Consider the following 19,518-nt stretch of genomic DNA (forward strand, 5'->3'; position numbering starts at 1 on the left):
CATTTGGGCGATCTTTGTTTTCCGTGTCAAAATCACCACCTCTGCTGCTGAAGTATGACCAGACCATCACAACAAACCTGTAACGAACGCAACTGATTCGTTTGAAACTAGTTTTTGTTCGCAAACACCAAATAACGCTCGGCCACATTTTGCACTACCTGTTAGGAAGTATTTAGAATGTAGTGGTTGGGAAGTATTGCCTCGCCGTTTAACTACTATTGCTCTCTCTGGAATACGCTTTACTTCAGAACAGACACAAATAAAAACATATTGCTGTGGCAAATCCAAGATCATTCGTGAAATTTCTCAAAACTGAATGCAATAGTAAGTTTTAAACAAACTTTATCGACTCTAAAGATCTCTCATACCTAGCATGCATTAAAAAGTGGATAACAGCATCATCATCACTGGCCATAATTTAATTTGTGTACAAAATTTCCAAATACGTATGTATTTCTATATACATTTCAATATTTTTATCGCCTCAAAAATTTCCTCTTTCGATTTAATAAAATAAAAATATATTTATTGCATTTATTGCACCAAGAATTTCAATTATTCATTTTCGGTTACAAAATGCTCGAATTCAATACAAATTTATCTAAACATTTGCAGGCAGCAAATGAAACAAACCACATTGTTGTTTTGTTCAGTTTTTTTTTTTTTTGGAGAAATTGTAAAAAAGAAATTTTGTGTGGAATATTATTTTTATAACAAGTAAATGATTTATTGATAAATTGAAATGTATCAATCAACAGCCACACAAAACTCTCTATAAAAATAAATGTACGTAGGTACATACATATATACTCGTATATTGAATACTGTAAAAACAAATATGTATTTTGTTTATTTCGAAATATCAAAATCCCAAAAATGTCTCATCTAAATATTGGAAGAAACCCCAAAACAAATCGACATCCAGACTACACAACCACTGGTAAAATGGAAGTAAACAAATCGTACAATAAACCATACAAATCTATAAAATAATACCGAAATAAAAACAAACAAAAAAGTTTGTATTTAAAAACTACTACGAGCTGCCTACCATAAACCTATACTACAGAAATTATTCATGTATTTTTAAAAAAAAAAAACTTTCCACTCTTTTATATAAAAGAAATTTAGAAAATAGAAAAATCTTCCTCATTAAATTTGTATAATGTTGCAACACTAGTTTTTATAAAGCATAACATTTTCGAAATATGATTCATTCGCATGTGTGATTATAAAACAAACACCTTTTGGTGTTTCATAAAGAAACAACATAAATTTCCTAGAGATTTAATTTTATTTTAGTTTTAGTTTTATTAAATATTTATTTGTAGAAACTTGGTAAGAATTTTATAAAGTGCGTTGAACATCCCATGAAACACTTATACATTATGAGACTTTAAGACGCCGTTATGTGAAATTGTAATAAATTACAAATGTAACAGATCATGTGGGTAAATGTGTCTGTGATAAAAACGAAATTGTCCTCATTTCTTTTTCTATTTGTTTCCGATGAGTTTGTGTTTTAATTACCTTGAATGTCATCATTATCACCATTGGCATTATTCCCTCTCTCACTCTCTTTTCGTTGTCGTCTATAAACTGAGTATGTCATAATTTTTGTAATCGAATGTGTTAAATGTTTTCTAAAATACATATTTTAAATGTAATTATATGATCTGCTACAGGAGGTATTTTTGGTTCGAAGTATGATTGGTTACCGCAGACTGATGAAGTGTAAGACAATTGCAGTCCTGTTTATGAACTATTTTGTGTATAACAGTATTTGCTATAGAAAATCGTAGGTATAACAGTATTAGCTATATACAGTTTTATGTATAACAGTATTTTCAATAGAAAATTTTGTGTATAACAGTATTTTCTATGAAAGTTTTGTGTATAACAGTATTTTCTATAGAAAATCTTGTGTATAACAGTATTTTCTATAGAAAATCTTGTGTAAAACTGTATTTTCTATAGAAAATCTTGTGTATAACAGTATTTTCTATAGAAAATCTTGTGTATAACAGTATTTTCTATAGAAAATCTTGTGTATAACAGTATTTTCTATAGAAAATCTTGTGTATAACAGTATTTTCTATAGAAAATCTTGTGTATAACAGTATTTTCTATAGAAAATCTAGTGTATAACAGTATTTTCTATAGAAAATCTAGTGTATAACAGTATTTTCTATAGAAAATCTAGTGTATAACAGTATTTTCTATAGAAAATCTAGTGTATAACAGTATTTTCTATAGAAAATCTAGTGTATAACAGTATTTTCTATAGAAAATCTAGTGTATAACAGTATTTTCTATAGAAAATCTAGTGTATAACAGTATTGTCTATAGAAAATCTAGTGTATAACAGTATTTTCTATAGAATATCTAAAGTTAAACAGTATTTTCTAAAGAAAATCTAGTGTATAATAGTATTTTCTATGGAACATTTTGTGTATAACAGTATTTTCTACAGAAAATGTTGTGGATAACAATATTTTCTATAGTAAATACTGTTATACATAGGATTTAGTGTATAACAGTATTTATTTTTTATCCTAAAAAATATTATTTGTCATGTCCAAGGATTTTTAATTTGCCGGACATTTTGCATTCCAGGGAATTCCCAGGATTCTTTTAATACTAAATTAAGCCTTAAGCCAGTAAAATTTTTCAAATAATCGGTCAAAATTCATTAATGTGGATTCTTATGTTAAAAGATTTAAGAACTCTGGCTTATTAAAATCTAAAAAAATTGCGTTATTCGTTTCGAAAGGGAACTTTTCCAAATCAGATTGTATTATGAGTATGACAGAAAAATGGGGAATTTACAGTAGATGGCGTATCTTTTGAACGCTGATTTTTTAATAACTTATATGTCATTTTGAAGGATACATACGGTAATTTATTCTCAGTTAGTTGTTGGAAAAAAACAGTTTTTTTTGTTGCTTCGAAAATGTCGAATTTTGTGCCAAGTGCGGTAAGTTTTGCTTTATTTCCTTAATATAGAAAACAGTTCCACTGAAGCACACCAATTGCTCACCAAAGCTCAAGAGATGGTTTCTTCGATTCAGAAGTGGTGATTTTCCCACGGTAGACAAAAAGTTTAATGACCAAGAATTGAAGGCATTTCTCCATGAAGATTGTAGTCAAACTCAACAAGAGCCTGCACAATCATTGAAAGCTACTCAATCAGCTATTTCAGAACTTTTGCAAGAAAAGAAAATCATTTTTGCATCGAACTATTACTTGCGACGAAATATGTTCCCATTACGATAACGCTAGGCCACATTTTGCAATACCTGTTAAAAACTTTTTAGAATGGAGTGGTTGAGTAGTTTTGCCTCATCCGCTTTATAGTCCAGGCCATGCCCGATCTCTGCTGAATACTTTCTCTTGGATATGCATCACTTTGTAAAAGAGTATCCGATATTGCCTTGATTCGTTCTTGAAATCCATGTGTTGCCAGAAAGATGGGAAAAGGTCATAGCTAACAATGATCCGTACTTTTAGTTTGGTTCACAAAATTTCTGAAATCGTAATTCTTCTATGTCAACGGATTTTCAGTATATGGATATAATCGAACCATTTGATTGGCGACAAATCACAAATTTTCATTTATAATTTGGAAAAGAAAAATTAAAAATTAAAATTTTTAATTTCAAATTCCGAAAAGAACAATTGATATTGAGAATTTTCATTTCAATTTCGGAAAAGAACAATCGATGATGAGAATTTTCATTTATAATTCGGAAAAAAAAAATTGAAAATGAGAATTTTCATTTAAAATTCGGAAAAGCTCAGTTGAAAATTAGAATTTTTTCTCATTATCAATTGTTCTTTCCCGAATTTGAAATTAAAATTCTTAATTTCAATTGTTCTTTTCCGAATTTCAAATGAAAATTCTCGTTTTCAATTTTTATTTTCCGAATTATAAATGAAAATACTCATTATCAATTGTTCCTTTCCGAATTTGAAATTAAAATTCTCAATTTTAATTGTATTTTTCCGAATTTGAAATTAAAATTCTCAATTTCAATTGTTCTTATCCGAATTTCAAATGAAAATTCTCATTTTTAATTTTTATTTTCCGAATTATAAATGAAAATTCTCATTATCAATTATTCTTTTCTGAATTTGATATTTTCTGAATATCATCCAATTGATCTGTTCTGAATTGAATTGAAAAGTTCTCATTTTCAATTGAAAAAGGTGTAGACACAAATCTGTAATTTTCCATGATTCACTTAAATATATTTTAAAAAGAACGATCATATCAATTTGTTTTATCCCTTATTGAATCATATGATATACGATAAATATTGGTATAGATATTGTATAAGTTTTACAAAATGTATAAATATAAATTACCAAAAACATTTATACAACTGTTGTAAACTGAATTGAGCAAATATTTTGAAACTTTTGTAAAATATGTTGTATGATGTATAATAAAAGTTCATTATGTATTTATGTGTAATGTAGGGTGTCCTTATGTCAAAAATCATCTTACATCACTTTAAATATATGTTTATCCACTCAGTTCAAAAATGTGTTGACATTCAGTGTCATTTAAAATTTGCTCTATAAAAATGTTTATTTAAAAAGAAAAGTTAAATATTTGTTCATAATTATTTGTTCACATCTGTAATTAGTAGTATTGGTTTGCAAGTATTTTAAAAATGAAAACAACAACCCAAATAAATATAAAATTTGTTGTTATTTTACCCTTGGGCGTACTTAATGAAACAATATTTCACACAGAATTTTCTTTCCGTTTAGATTTTATTTTACATATTTAGTGGTTGGTACCATTAAAACTGAAATGACAAACGTTTCAGCGTTTTTGTTTCATTCTGAAATCACAAAACAAGGCTAAATATTAATTTAGTTGAAGAAATATTGCAAAACACTTTTAGGTCATAATTGCCGTTCAATTGTACAGGCGATAAATGTATGGAGTTTTTCTTGGTTTTCCTAAAATATTCGAATACTTGATTAATAGTTATTGGCCAAAATCTGAGCAGTCAGTCATTAATCACTTTTTATTTAAAGTGTATTGAAGGAATAGGACAGTGAAAACTAAAAAATTAACAAATAATGATTGTCAGAGAAAATCATTAATGTGACGTAAAAAATGGAAACACAAATGGACAACATTTAAATGACTGCAAGTGTTTCATCTTTTATTGTATTATTCGCTATAGCTGATGAGGTCACAAATACAAATTTAGCATTTCATTTTAAATTGGGCATGTCACAGACAAGTATTAAAATAATTAATTTCCGTATTGAGATCTTTAAATAAATGAAAAATTGTATGATATTTCAGAAAGAAACTAATATTTTATTTTCAATATTGACTTGTTTAATATTATAACATCTTAATAATAGTCTGAGATTTGCCTTAATATTTAATAATTTTAGATGAAAATTTAAATTCATATCGGATGACATACCTAAAGTTTCAAAATTATTTGTTTAAACGTCAGCTGGATCAAAGCACTAACTCTATATATTGACCTATTGACAAGAGTCATCTGATTTTGTAAGACAGCTGATGAATAACAATTAGAAATACCACTCCTTGCTAATTTCATATCCTATATAATTTATATAAATTAATGCTATATTTTCTAAAACTGAAGGTAGGTATTCCTCCATTATGGCTCAGTATATGCTGCCAGATACGATGCCATAATATTCCACCATGACAACGCTTGGCCACATGTTCCAAAACCTGTTAAAAACTATTTAGAATGAAGTGGTTGGGAAGTTTTGCCTCATCCGTCTTATAATCCAGACCCCGTCCGACTGCTATTTACTTCGATCGAAGTAGAACAATCCCTTGGATATGCTTCACTTTGAAAAAGAATATCCGATATTGATTCGTTCTCGGTCTCAAAAGACGAGCAGTTCTTTTAGCTCGGAATCCATATGTTGGCAGAAAGATGGGAAAAGCTCATAGCTAACAATGGCCAATACTTTGAATAAATTTATATTGTACAAATGTTTCAAAATAAAAGCAAACAATTTTAAAAAGTCCTACATTTTAAAGTCATACCTCAATATATCTGTCGAATTGGCTGTAATTTATTCAGTTTGAATTTGAGTCCACTGGTTCAGTAAAAATTTATCCAAAAAACGTACGACGACGAAACGCAAGATCTGCGGAAAACATCGCCGTTGTAACTCGGAATTTCACACGCCACAACTTAAAGAATTTTACGTCGTACCTAAGACCTTCCCTCGTACAAAAATAAACTGACCTAGGAGCTAGAGGTAAACGACCATAGACAACGTCATGTGTTCGCTGTTGAAAATTCAACCTAATTTGCATCAAAATATCATCTTTATTGTGATCCAAGAGCATGCTAAGCATCCCGAAAAAGTCACTGTTTGGAGCTGGTTGTCCTTCACCGTCAACGGCGAGCGCTATAGGTCGGTGATTACCAACTTTTTTTTGGCATGTATTGAATGCTATGGACACCAACGACATTTGGTTTCAACATTAAGAGTTTTTGCACAAGGGAACTGCCCATAGAGATCGTGCAATTTGATCCCGTTAGACTTTTGCTTTTGGAGTTTTCTTAAGTACCGGTTCTATGCGAATTAGCCACAAACCATATCGGCCCTCAAAGCCAATATAATCCATGCCATCGACAACGAAGCCGCATAATGGCCTTTTAAAAGAATAATGAAAAAAGCTGCAAGGGTTATATTTTGACCCGTTATTACCAGCTATAATTTTTAATTTGCAAAAAGTGACAGACTTTTATCGCTATTTTGTATTAAAGCGTATAATATGGATGGATAACAGGAACGCCCGAAAATGCCAGGATTTACATATATCGAGCATTTAAATGGAAATCCCATTAAAAATCTATCCCAATTGACATCCCGATAGAAGGCATTTACAATTTTATTTCTTGGTTTATTTGTTTCGAAGATACAGTAAAGTTTTTAACCATTTTCGTTCTTTAAATGTTCCAATTTTAAAACTTATTTTTTTAGTAAATCTATATAAGGCAAAAGGTCTATTCCTTTAAGAGCATTTTGGTCGCTTGGTGGGATGCGAGTGGGATATATATCATAACTATCCAATAGGGCTAACCTTGGTGCAAATTTCATCCCGATCGGAAGACATCTATTGCAAAAGTTGGTTCACTTGATATGAAATCCTTCATATTCAAAAACTAGAACATGGTTCATAAATTTAAGACATACATATGTATGTACAACCAAGCAAGGTTTATTTATGATGTAGGGTATACAACTTAAAATTTACGTATCTACTGGCTCGTACCTAAATAAAATATTTAAACATTTATTAAGAATGTCTACGTAAGTCACATGTGTCTATATAAATTTTATAAAAGTGTTTTGACATTCTTTACGGTCGCCAAAAAAGAAATTAAAATGACTCTTTTAATTATGGAGAGATGACGTTTTAAAACGAAATAGCCATGACAACATAAACTGGTGGCATAGTACGATTCTAAGAGACCAATATAAATAAATTTTATTTAATTTGCAAAAATTTTAGGTAAATTGTTGTTTTCTATAATAAATATAAATATGTGTATTGTTGTGTTTTGTGGCGTTTGGTTTTCCACTCAAACCATTAATGTTGTTGTTATTTTTGTTTTGATTTTTCTTATTTATTTTTTGCGTTTTTTTTTAATGGCAACATGAAACTTCGCAGTTGTTTGAGCAACAACAAAAATACAATATATTTGATAAATTGCTAAACAAATTTTTTTCGTATTTATTGTTAATAATACATAAATATACATATCTATTTGAGATATCGGTTTTTTTCTTTTAAATCATTATTTTTTGACACTTTCAAAACACCTTAGCTTTCACTTTTGTTTCGGTTTTCAAATAACTTTGTTGTTGTTTTGTTTGTGGTTGCAGGTATTTTAAGAACACAATTGAAAAAATTAATTATTTCAAAAATAATTACTGGTTCACTTATATTATATTTTTTTGTTGTTAAATGTAACAAATTAAATTTTCTGATATTTTGTTGTTAATAAATTTCAATTATTTTAATTTTTGTTGTTATTTTGCTGCATTATTTTTTATTTAAATATATTTTAAACATTAATTTACTTTGTTTTTATGTATTTTCTTTTATATTTTGTTTGTTTGTTTTTGTTTGTGTGTATATATTACACATTTATGTATTTATTATATATTTCTTAATAATTTTATATACACATACACTTATATATGTAGATGTTGTTGTTTTTTTTTTAATTTCATTTATAATTCCATCCAGAAAAAAAAGTTCTTTCTTTCTTTAAATTTTGTATTTTCTTTTTTTTAATTTTTTATTGTGTGATGTTTGTATGTTGTATATGAGAAGACGCGTTTTATTGCAGTTCGCTGATCGTTACAACTTATACGCCGTGTAGCACTGAATGAACTGATCTATACTGACTTCTATTGCTTTCAGCTCACTCAGCGGTCATTGAGATATTTTCCATTTAATTTTTGTGTATACTCTAAGCTTTTTTGGAAAGCTTTTTTGTGTGTGTTTGCTAAAAGATTCTCTTGCAAATGTAGAATTCTCTTTAAAGTTATTTAAATCCGCTAATTAACATGATCGCAATAGTAAAGATGTTATTTTTTGGCAAATCAGTGGGGACTGCAATACGACGGTAGAATTAAGAAAACCGACAAAGAACTATTATCTCCCTTATATGATAAAGAGGTATATTTTAGATGTTGCTGTTCTAGGAAGTGGAAATTTGTACCTTTAAAGTACTCCGCTGCAGGTAAAGAACTAGTTCTAACCAATATGTGATCCATATTTTCGTATGTACATAAATTGGGCAATACTTTTCAAATAATTTCCATGTTGTAGTAAAACTCCATCAGATATATTTTATTTATTTGTTATAAAAATGTAAACTTTAAAATGAGGAATTTTGAAAAATGTTTAGCTTTTAGTTTGAAATTTTTGTACAACATAAATTTATTTAAAGTATTGGCTTTTGCCTCTTTTGAGGCCAAGAACGAATCAATCCCATATCGGATACTCTGTTCCAAAGTGAAGCGTATCCCTGAGAGAGCATTCTGAATCGATCGAAACAAAGAGTAGTCGGACGGGGCAAAACTTCCCAATCACTTTATTCTTAATACTTTTCAATAGGTATTGCAATATGATGTCGAACGTTGTCATGATGGAATATTACGGTTTCATGTCTGGCCGCATATTCTGTGCGATGTTCGGTTCCAAAGAATCTGTAGCATTCGGTACAGTTTCCCTGTTGTGGACTGGTCAGTTTTTGGCAGTTCAAAATATACCCTTTTGCTCCCACCAAATACAGAGAATTACCTTAGCAGCAGAGATTTTTGACTTTGATGTCAATTCAGCTGGTTGACCTGGCTTCACGTTCGATTTCTAACGCTTCGGTTTATCGTAATGGACCCATTTTTAATCGCAAGTAATGATTCGGTGCAAAAACGATTTTCTTTCAAAGCACTCAAGCATCATTTCGGACAGGAAAAATTGTTTTTCAAGGTCTCTCGGCTTCAATTCGTATGGTAACCAATTTACCAGTTTTTGGATGAATCATTGCTGCTTGAGTAGTTTTTAATTATTTTTGCAAACTGCATGCAGTAATACGACTAATTCTTGGTCAACATTTTATGGCTGGCGTGGGCGATTTTTTTCTTACCTGTCAAAATCACCACTTCTGAACAGCATAAACCATCTCTTGCACATTTAAACCGAAGGAACACATTCGCGGTAAGTTTTGGTGAGCAATGGATGTTGTTCAGCGGCACTTTTTCAAATTAAAGAAGTAAAGTAAAACTTTCCGCATAATTCGACATTTTTGAAGCAAATAAAACGTTGTTGTTTACACTATAATGTTCAATAACTAAGTGAGAATAAATGGCTGATGTGTACCCTTCAAAATGAATTATAAGTTTTTAAAAACAAAAACCGCATTCAAAAGATATGCCATCTATTAATAATCTAGCATTTTTATGTCATACACATCCAAACTAATAACAGTTTTAAGTGCCATTTTTTGGATGGCCCAAATAATTTGAATCTGTATAATTTTGTCTGATCTAAGAACAAAAAAGTCCCAGTATTACAAGTATGAAATTTTGGTATAGAAGAAGTGTTTTTGAGTTTTTTTCCCACTTGAATGTTGAGAATAAAATTCAAAATCCTGCAAAACAGAATATGCTTAATTATGAAAATAAATTCTCATTTAATTTTAACTAATATCAAAATTTGTTTGGAACATTTTTATCATCTCGACTGCTAATACTAAACACTACATTGCTTTTTAACAGCAACTTTAAGGACAATAGAGACTTTAATTAAAAAAACAGAGTAAAAATAATAAAAATTAATCAGAATATTTTATGAAAATGTATTAGGCCCACTAAAAAATACAAAATAAGTAAATCAAAATGTGCTAAGTACCAAAAAAGGACTTGCAAGTTCAACGCACGTTACAAGTAATTATAAATTATACCAAATATGTAAAAATTTTTTGATTTTAGAAGGTCTTCTGTAAAATTTGTTAAAAGAGACTTATCACATTTGCACACTAAGCTATAACAATATTAATGTTTATCTCATAAAACTCCCAACAATTTACATGAGATCACTTTTACCAAAAAATTGTACGTCATTGAATAGGAACTGCTGTTGCAGTGTAATATTAATAAAAAGAAAAGTTTTTTTTAGTTAATAGCAAAACTTTTCTTACCATAATTACAATTATTATAATAAACTTGCTCTCTCCACAAACAGTAAAGAACACATGTTTCTTATCACAGTTTGATTTGTTTATCGTTTCTCTTAAATCATTAATCTCTTACGCATTTTCCGAAAACCAGAAAAATAAACATCTCTGAGGGCAACAGTTTTTAAATGTGTGTAATTGCTCTCATTTCCTTTATTTATATGTATGTACTTATGCAGTATAAGTGTAAGTATATATTTACATATTTAATGATAAGCTTGTTGTTGTTTTTATTACAAGCAAATGTAAACTTTTGTAAACAGAAAAGTTACGAGTGCAGGAAAACACAGCGAGAGAGGCAGAGAGATGCAAAACTTTAAATAAACAGTAATTTATTGCAATCGTGTTGTGTATCAAAATTCAACAACAGAGAAACAGCAAGGAAGACAACAAAAACAGCAGTAAGTAGCAATTTAATAAAACAGCAACAATAACAATCGCAGGAATATTATCATTAAACAAATGATGGTGATGACGATAATGATTATCATTGTAATTAGCTTTAAGAAGAAGGAGAAAGAGTTTATTTACGCAGCTTTTCAGTGCATATGAGATCAACTGAATGTATTACAAGTAGTAAACAAAACCCAATATAAATACATACATACGTATCAATAGAGTAAACAAATAGGAAAAGGAAATGGCTAAAGAAAAGGCATTCCGAATGCCCTACATTATTGCTGAAATAGTATATAAGCGAGGGTATCATTTTAGTCATTACTTGTGAGTAAGTGAGGGGCAGAATCAAATTTTTTTGGAAATAAATCTGGCATTTCTAAACGGCTCATCCGATCGGGATAAAACATGGGAGTAGCCAAGGGGTATTCGAGTTTAAGTTATTAAAATAGGTCCTACAAAAGATCCAGGGGTGGCGCTATGGGAGCTCAAAGTAGGGTATCTTCGACATGTAAAATTTTTAAACACGTGCAATTTTTTTGTTTTCCATCCGATTTCAAAGCGTGTGCTATTTATCTCTTATAATTTCCGAGTTATAGGCATTTCAAAATTGAAATTTTAAAATTTTGCTATACCTTGGTTCGATTTTTTAAAAATATAGGTCGGACTTTTGGACCGAATGGACTCGATTTTTTTTTTTTGGTTATTCAACTAAATTACGAAAAACACACAAAAGATTTCAGAGCAATATTTCATATTTTCAATTTAAATATTCAAAAAATAGTTAATTTTTGCTGTTTTTTGGCCGAAAAGATGACTTAACTATTTTTTTATACTCCTTGGTTACGCCCATGTCAAATTTTATTCCGATCGGATGAGCCGTTTACAAATGCCAGATTTATTTCTAAAAAATTTTGATTCTGCCCCACTATGCAGCAGTGAGAAATTAAGAAAGTGAAAACATATTAACGTTAAATTTAATTTCGATATCGAAATAGAATCACTAAAATGATATTGACGAGAATGATTTATATACGATGTAGAGCAAAGATGTCCTGCAACACTTTCCTTCCAGTATTCCTTTATTTGGGTTGATTTAAGCCGAATTTGACAGATGTCCTTATAAAAGTACAAATATTAGGACTTCACGTCACAAAAAATTATTAATTTAGTTGTTTTAAGATTATTTTGTGAAGAACCTTTTCAAAAGTCCCTCTGAATACTTTTAAAATAAAGAGGACATAATTATTTTCCAAATGAATCTCAAATCAATTAAATATAACATCAGCTGCATAACTTACCAATATTAGAAGATACAAAATACGTAAATTTTTTAATTTTCCACAAAAATTTAAATCGGGAATAAAATTGTGAGCTTTGCGAAATAAAACAAAATAAAAATAGAAATTTTGTTCCCATGAAATATTGAAAATTGCTATCGTGATATTCCCATGAACTTTTCATTCACAATAGTTGATTTTGTACATAACAGCTGCTTATTGCTGCTACGCGAATAAAGTTAATGAACGAGAAATGGGAAAAGGGAACACATTTAATGTGAAATATTGATTCATAATAGGGGTGTATGTGTTTTTTATCCAATTGTTTCTGATGTCTTATGGAATTCCTAAAATACTGCATATTTTATTAAAATCGCAAAACGTAAACACTTCTAAAACTGTGGTCAAAATTAAAAGTTTTAAATATTTGCTATTTTTCATAGAAAGGAAACGAATTATTTTGTATTTAGAAAGAGATTTTCATGAAGATTCAGCTAAATATTTCATCAGATCTGAAGATTAAATTTTATTTATTGATGCATGACATAAAAATGCGGAATTTGTTCGAATTTTTAGCTTTTATTTTGAAGCGTATCCCAGAGAGAGCATTCTGCATCAATCGAATCAAATAGTAGTCGGACGGGCCAAGGTCTGGACTATAAAGCGGAAGAGGCAAAATTTTCCAACCACTTCATTCTAAATACTTTTTAACAGGTATTGTAACACGTGGTCAAGCGTTGCCATGATGATATTATTATGCTCGCTTTAAACCCATGGTAGGCGTTCATATTGTTCAGGTTACGATGATTTTCGTCAAACAACCCGAATGTGAACAAAAGAGCGTAAAAATACACACATTTCATTCAGTTGCTTGATGTTGTTGTGGATATTTTATTTTTTTACCCAAAAAAGCACACAAATTAAATGCCTCTATTTGCCTACCAATGCTTTAAAAGAATCATTTGCGTTCGGTACAGATTCTCTGTGATGGTGTGGTCAGATTTCAGCAGCTCATAATAGATGGGACCCGTTTGTTCCCATCAAATACAGAGAATTACCTTAACGCCATAGATATTTGGCTTTGGTGTCGCTTTGGCTGGTTGCCCGGGCTTCAATTCGTATGGTACACAGTTTCCCTGCTTTTAAATGAATCCTGCTGCTCGCAAACATTTCGAAATTGCTGCTTGAGTAGCTTCCAATGGTTTTGCGAACTGCTGTTGAGTTTCACAACAATTTTCATTGAGTAATGTCTCCAATTCTTTGTGTTCAAGCTGTGCAATTAAAGAAGAAAGATAAAACTTCCCACAAAATTCCACATTTTCGGAGCAAAAAAATGCTCAATTACTAAGTGAGAATAAATGGTAGATATGTACCCTACACAATGACATATAAGTTATTAAAAACAAAAAACGTGTTCAAAATATACGACATTTATTGTAAATCCTAAATTTTTAAGTCATACACCCAATAAATTTATCCCTTTGAAGTAAGATAAAAAGCCCTGTATGAAATTTACCAACATTTTTACGGGTTACGTTTCCTGTTAGCGTTTAAATCACAGATATTTCAAACTTTTTTTTTTATTTATATTTTTTAAACAAATACAAACTGCGAAGCCTTTAGCTTGTCTGCAGATACACGCAGAGTCCCTGGCGGAAATCGAACCCGCATCCCTCAGATAAATAGCTCAACACAATATCGATGGTTTATTGGGACACCCCATGTATGAGAGTTAGTTACAGTTGGAGAGTCTTGAATTTTTTGAATATGCTAAACAAAATTTTACAAAATAGAAGTTTTGAAAATACCAAAAAAAAATGTTGATCGCGGGAAATTTTAATGATTTCATAGAAAGAATTTTTTGTTTTTGCTAAAACTAAATTTTCTCTTTTGAAAACGTATTTCAAAGCAGCAGAACCACTGCAGAATGCTTTAACATTAGCCGTTTAAAAAAGTTTACAAGAGGTGGCTTATTATGTTAAGTATATGTAACTATAATCCAGTCCATACTCCTTCAAATTCTTCAACAAACAACACCCTAATTTACGTACCTGTAATGTATGGAAAATGTGTCATTATACAAATTTCTTGCTTAGTTTGACTCATAAAGTTTGCGTTAAAAAGTATGCAACATTTGATGCAATTAACACTTTTTCAAAATTAATGTATATTAAAGTTTAAATAATGAAAAATATTTATAAGATTCAACAACTTAACTTTATAGGGCATAAAGCCACTTCATACAAATTATGGAAGTGTAATTTACTAGAATTGTACTTATACTGCATATTGCATCCATGTAGGATGTTAAAGAGAACATCATTAATTTTAATGGTGATTTTCAGCCACAATTGTGCTGCACAGTTGCAGCCGTTTTTTATTTTGTATTTTTTGCAATTATTTTTCTTTTTTTTTTTGGTTTAAGGACTTATAATAACATTTCATGAGGTTTATTATTTACTTCAGCGCAAAAAGAAAATACAAACAAAAAAAAAATAAAATTGGAGAGTGCATTTTAAGAAACTGTGTTTGTTGGTTTTTCTTAAGTGTTTCATGTTGTTTATATACATTTCACTTTATTATTACACTACAGTGTATATTTATGTTTACACATGTAAAAATAAATTTATATAAAAGTACTTGTATATTTATACACAATATTGTACATTGAGTACAATATTGTACATACATGAGTATTTATACATTTTCGAAGTGTAAACATAAGACACGAACACGCAGAGAAATAACATGATGGCAACATGCTCACGACAATTAAAGTTATGATCATTATGATCGCTTTCTGTTTCCTTAATTCATTAGTTGATATACAATTTCAAAGTTTCTGATAAACATTTCTATGAGATTGTCTCTCTTCAAACATCTCAACGAATAATCATAAAAGATACAGTGTAAATCCTCATTATATTTGGTGCAGTAGTTTTTCACTATGATTACGCTAAGCATATTTTTTTTAGCGTGTAGAAATATTTATTATAATGAAGATTTACTTATAGAATTGAAATTTCTAGTGACGTCACTACAATGTACATACTATTTAGCAAACAAAATTAGAGATATGTAGACGAAAGAAACAAGAAACATGCTTGTGAATCCAAAAAAAAAGTACAAAACAAATAATTATTAGAAAGATGTTGTTCAAATGTTTTGAGTTGTCTAAAATCGTATGAACTTTGAAACATTTCACGGAAGTAAACAACTACTTAAAGAAATTAGGTTTGCGTTTATTTTCTTTATAGTAAAGGGCCAGTTTCGACAGGTGGCTTAAGTTAACATGTTTCACTTCATTTACAAAATAAATAATAAATTACTTTTTAAAGGAATCGTCTTTTATTACACAGGTCAACAGCAAATAAAGGCTTAACTAACCACTATATTTTTAAAGTATTAAGTAGAAATTTATAACCGATTATGGCCAATAAGCTAGGTTGTTGAAAAAATAATAAATAAATAAAAAAAAATTATTTTTTTAATATTTTGAATTTGTTTAGATGTTTCTCCACATAATTTATGATAACTCAAAAGGTGTTTGTCGGATATTATTGAACTAAACTTAGAAAAGTTAAAATTGACATAGCCTTAAATATATATTGCTTTTTAATCGGCTCATTAGTTTCGGAGTTATAACAACAAATTGAAGCAAATAATAAATTTTTGTTTTTTAAAAAACTCATGAAAAATATAAAACAGCAGAAATTGTTCAGGTTTATTGCTTTATCGCAAAGCCACATATAACAGAAACAAAATGGAATATCGATCATAAATATCGATTGATTCTTTTCGAATTTATTCGCAATTAAGTGAATTCGCTCATTTTCACAAAATTTTACTTTTTTGTTTGATATACATACATTAAATTGAGTAGTTAATGTTCTTCTTTCGATTGATTGAATTTTTAAAACATTTTCCCCATTCTATGTACACATTTTCACATACATATATATTGCGTTTCAATCGGATCAGTAGTTTCGGAGTTATAATAACAAACTGAAGCACAAAATATATTTATTACATGAAAATAGCAATTCTTTTTGTTTTAAAAGAATCATGAAATATCGAAAACAGCACATTTTGTTCAGATTTATTGCTCTATCGCAAAGCCACATGTAATGGGAACAAAATGAGATATCGACCATAAAAATCGATATATTCCACCGTACGACGCTCAATATTAGACACGAATCGGATGATATACGTCTGAAGCAATAAATTAAATGGAGAAAAACTGCATTATCAGTTTTTCATTTCGTGAACCTGTTTCCTTTAAAAGGACTTCAAATTTTCAGAGGAATACATTTTTAAAAAAATGTTTTAAAATATTTCTGATCATCCTACTATGTCAAATTTGGCGTCAAATGATCAAGAAGAGTTGTAAAATATTTCGAATTATTTTTATTTTATCCTGTAAGGATCAAAAGATGTCAAAAATCCTTTTAGATCTAAATATTGAACACATGCCAAAATTTCATCCTTCTATCTTAACTACTTAAGTGTTAAAAAATATTTTAAATTTGAATTTTTGATTTTTTATATTTTATTTTAATATTTCGTTCGAAAAAAATATAACAAAATCCGTTGTGAAAAGCAACGAAGAAGACTTTTTAATAAACAAATAAAATCGTAGAGTCTTATTAGGGTATATGATTATAAAGAGTTTTCTTTTGATATGAAACTTATTTGTGTTGAATCTTATTTGAATACCAACATTTTCGGTAGTGGGCCTTATATGGCAGCTATGACTAATTATGGACCAATCGTCACAAAATTTGGTGGGTTGAATTGCGAATATACAAAACATATTTGTGTTGAATTTTGTTTGGATGCTGACATATTTCAGAGATTTATGTACATATATTAATGACATTTTCGAGAATGTTGCTTATATGGTAGCTATGGAATATTGTTGACCGATCATCACGAAATTTGGTCGTGAGAGTTCGGCTTACATAAAACATAATTGTGCTGAATTTGGTTTGAATATGTTTATAATTAAGATATTTATGAGAGCTTAACTATTTTCAAATAGGCCAATTGTATGGGGGCTAGGATAAATAATGGGCTGATTGTAACTAAATTCAATATCCTTTGTCCTTGGGGCAATATAAAGGTTTGTGCCAAATTTTGTCCAATTATCTTTAAACCTGCGACCTGTAGTTTGATTGCAAGGTTTACATGGATGGACATACAGACGGACGGACATCGCTTAGAATGTGATCCTGAGCAGATTGGTATACTTTAAGGTAGGTGTTGGGACAATATTTTTGTATGTTGCAAACAACAGCCGTAACCCATTATACCTCCCCCACTATGGTGGTGTAGTTTATAAACATGCACTTTTCTTAATAAAACTTTTTTGTATACTAATAATTTTTTTTTTATATTTTAATTTGACCTTTATATAGATAAAGGATGAAATTTTGACATTTAGTATAGAATATTTGGGTCTTTAACGCACTATTATTTTTAAAAGGAATTTATTGGCAATCTTAAAGGATATTAAAGGATAAACATTTTTGACATCTTTTGATCCTTACAGGATAAAATAAAGATAATACATAATATTTTACAACTCTACTTGTTCTTTTGACATTCAATTTGTCATTGTTGGAATAGCAGGAGTATTTTTAAATATTTTTTGAAAAATGTACTTCTTTGAAACTTTGAAGTCCTTAAAAAAGGACACAGTATCACGAAATGAAAAACTGAAAACACAGTTTTTCTCCATTTCAGATGTATATTATCCGGTTCGAGTCTAATGATTTTTTTCTCTATTTGTCGGACGGTGTTCTTTTCGAAGTTATTCACAATTAAATAAATTTGGTAATTTTTTTAAAACACAAAAATTTGCACAAAAAACGTAAAAAATTTAAAACACAAAAAACGTAAAAAATATATTTTTTCCTTAAATTTTTTATTATAACTCCGAAACTACTGAGCCGATTAAAATGCAATATATAAACGGATTAAAGGTTATATAATTCTAAACTATTCTAAGTTTATTTTAATAACCCTTTTTGAGTTATAAGTGTAAAAAATTTTTTTAAAAAAAACTTCTCCATAGACTTTAAAATTTTGACCATATTTGTACTACTGGAACCACAATACATCAAAATTGTTTAGTGGTTTAAAAAGCTTCTAAAATCTTTTAGATTTTGTTGCCCTGTGTAATAATTATAACAAAATTGTGTCAGATATTAAAAAAAGACCAATGATGTAGTGAAATTTTGAAATTTGAATTTTTAAACGCGCGGAACTAGAAAATTTTTACAGCGGATCTCTGTAAAACAGGTTTATCTGAATTTGTGCAGATAAATTGTTATAGATTTTAGAAAGTCTTTTACGAAATTATTGAGCCCTCCTAACCTAACACTGAAAAATCCTACCCCAGTAATTAGATGTTAAAATTTTGTTTTTTCTTGCTTTTCTTTTACTTTCAAAGAAGAACAACATTTGTCGGTGTTTTTTGTTTATTTGTATTTATAAATATTTTAATTCTGCGTTTGTTTTTTCTTCCAACTTTTTTTTTGTGTGAAATAATTAATCATTATTTCAACGTCTTGTCCAATATTCTGTATCTAATTTTGGATTCAGCAAAGTGGCAAGAAATCTAACACAAATTACTTGTGAGTGTGTGTTGTATTTAAATGCGTAAAGTAAGTTTATTATTTTTTTGTATACGAAAGTATGTTGGTTTTTTATAGCTGGGGAACAACTAAGCGTATGATTGTTATTAATTTGCTAATAATTTTTAATTGTTGTTACTTGCCAAAGCGTTGAATTAATAGAGAGTTTTTCTTAGAATGGCAGAAATGAAGTTATAATCAGGGCAAGTTTAAATATTCACAACAGAAATTGAAAATAAGCAAGCAAATAAACTCAAAAAAAACAAGTAAGAAAGTATGATCGGTCAATCCCGACCACTAAGTAAAAGAGCAAAAACATTTTTCTTTTAAAATTTCAATAATTTATATTTTTGAGTGATTTTCGGATGTGGGCCTTATATGGGGGCTATGACCAATTATGGACCGATCACCATGAAATTAGGT

The 19,518-nt window shown here is 29.3% G+C and overlaps 1 protein-coding gene across 4 annotated transcripts in view; it reads right to left on the reverse strand.

Annotated features, from left to right (window-relative positions):
* Positions 1–19,518, reverse strand: part of LOC135953381 (capon-like protein) — a 501,555-nt gene that overhangs the window by 60,270 nt on the left and 421,767 nt on the right. For 2 of the 4 annotated variants that reach the window (XM_065503263.1, XM_065503261.1), the window contains exon 1: positions 8,116–8,543. The exons of the other annotated variants lie outside the window; for them this stretch is intronic. The gene's annotated coding sequence lies outside the window, so the exon portion shown is untranslated. Of the gene's footprint in view, positions 1–8,115; positions 8,544–19,518 lie in introns of those variants that run through there. 4 annotated transcript variants of the gene reach the window in all.

This window comes from Calliphora vicina, chromosome 3 (assembly GCF_958450345.1).
Source record: "Calliphora vicina chromosome 3, idCalVici1.1, whole genome shotgun sequence".
NCBI classification, from domain to species: Eukaryota; Metazoa; Arthropoda; class Insecta; order Diptera; family Calliphoridae; genus Calliphora; species Calliphora vicina.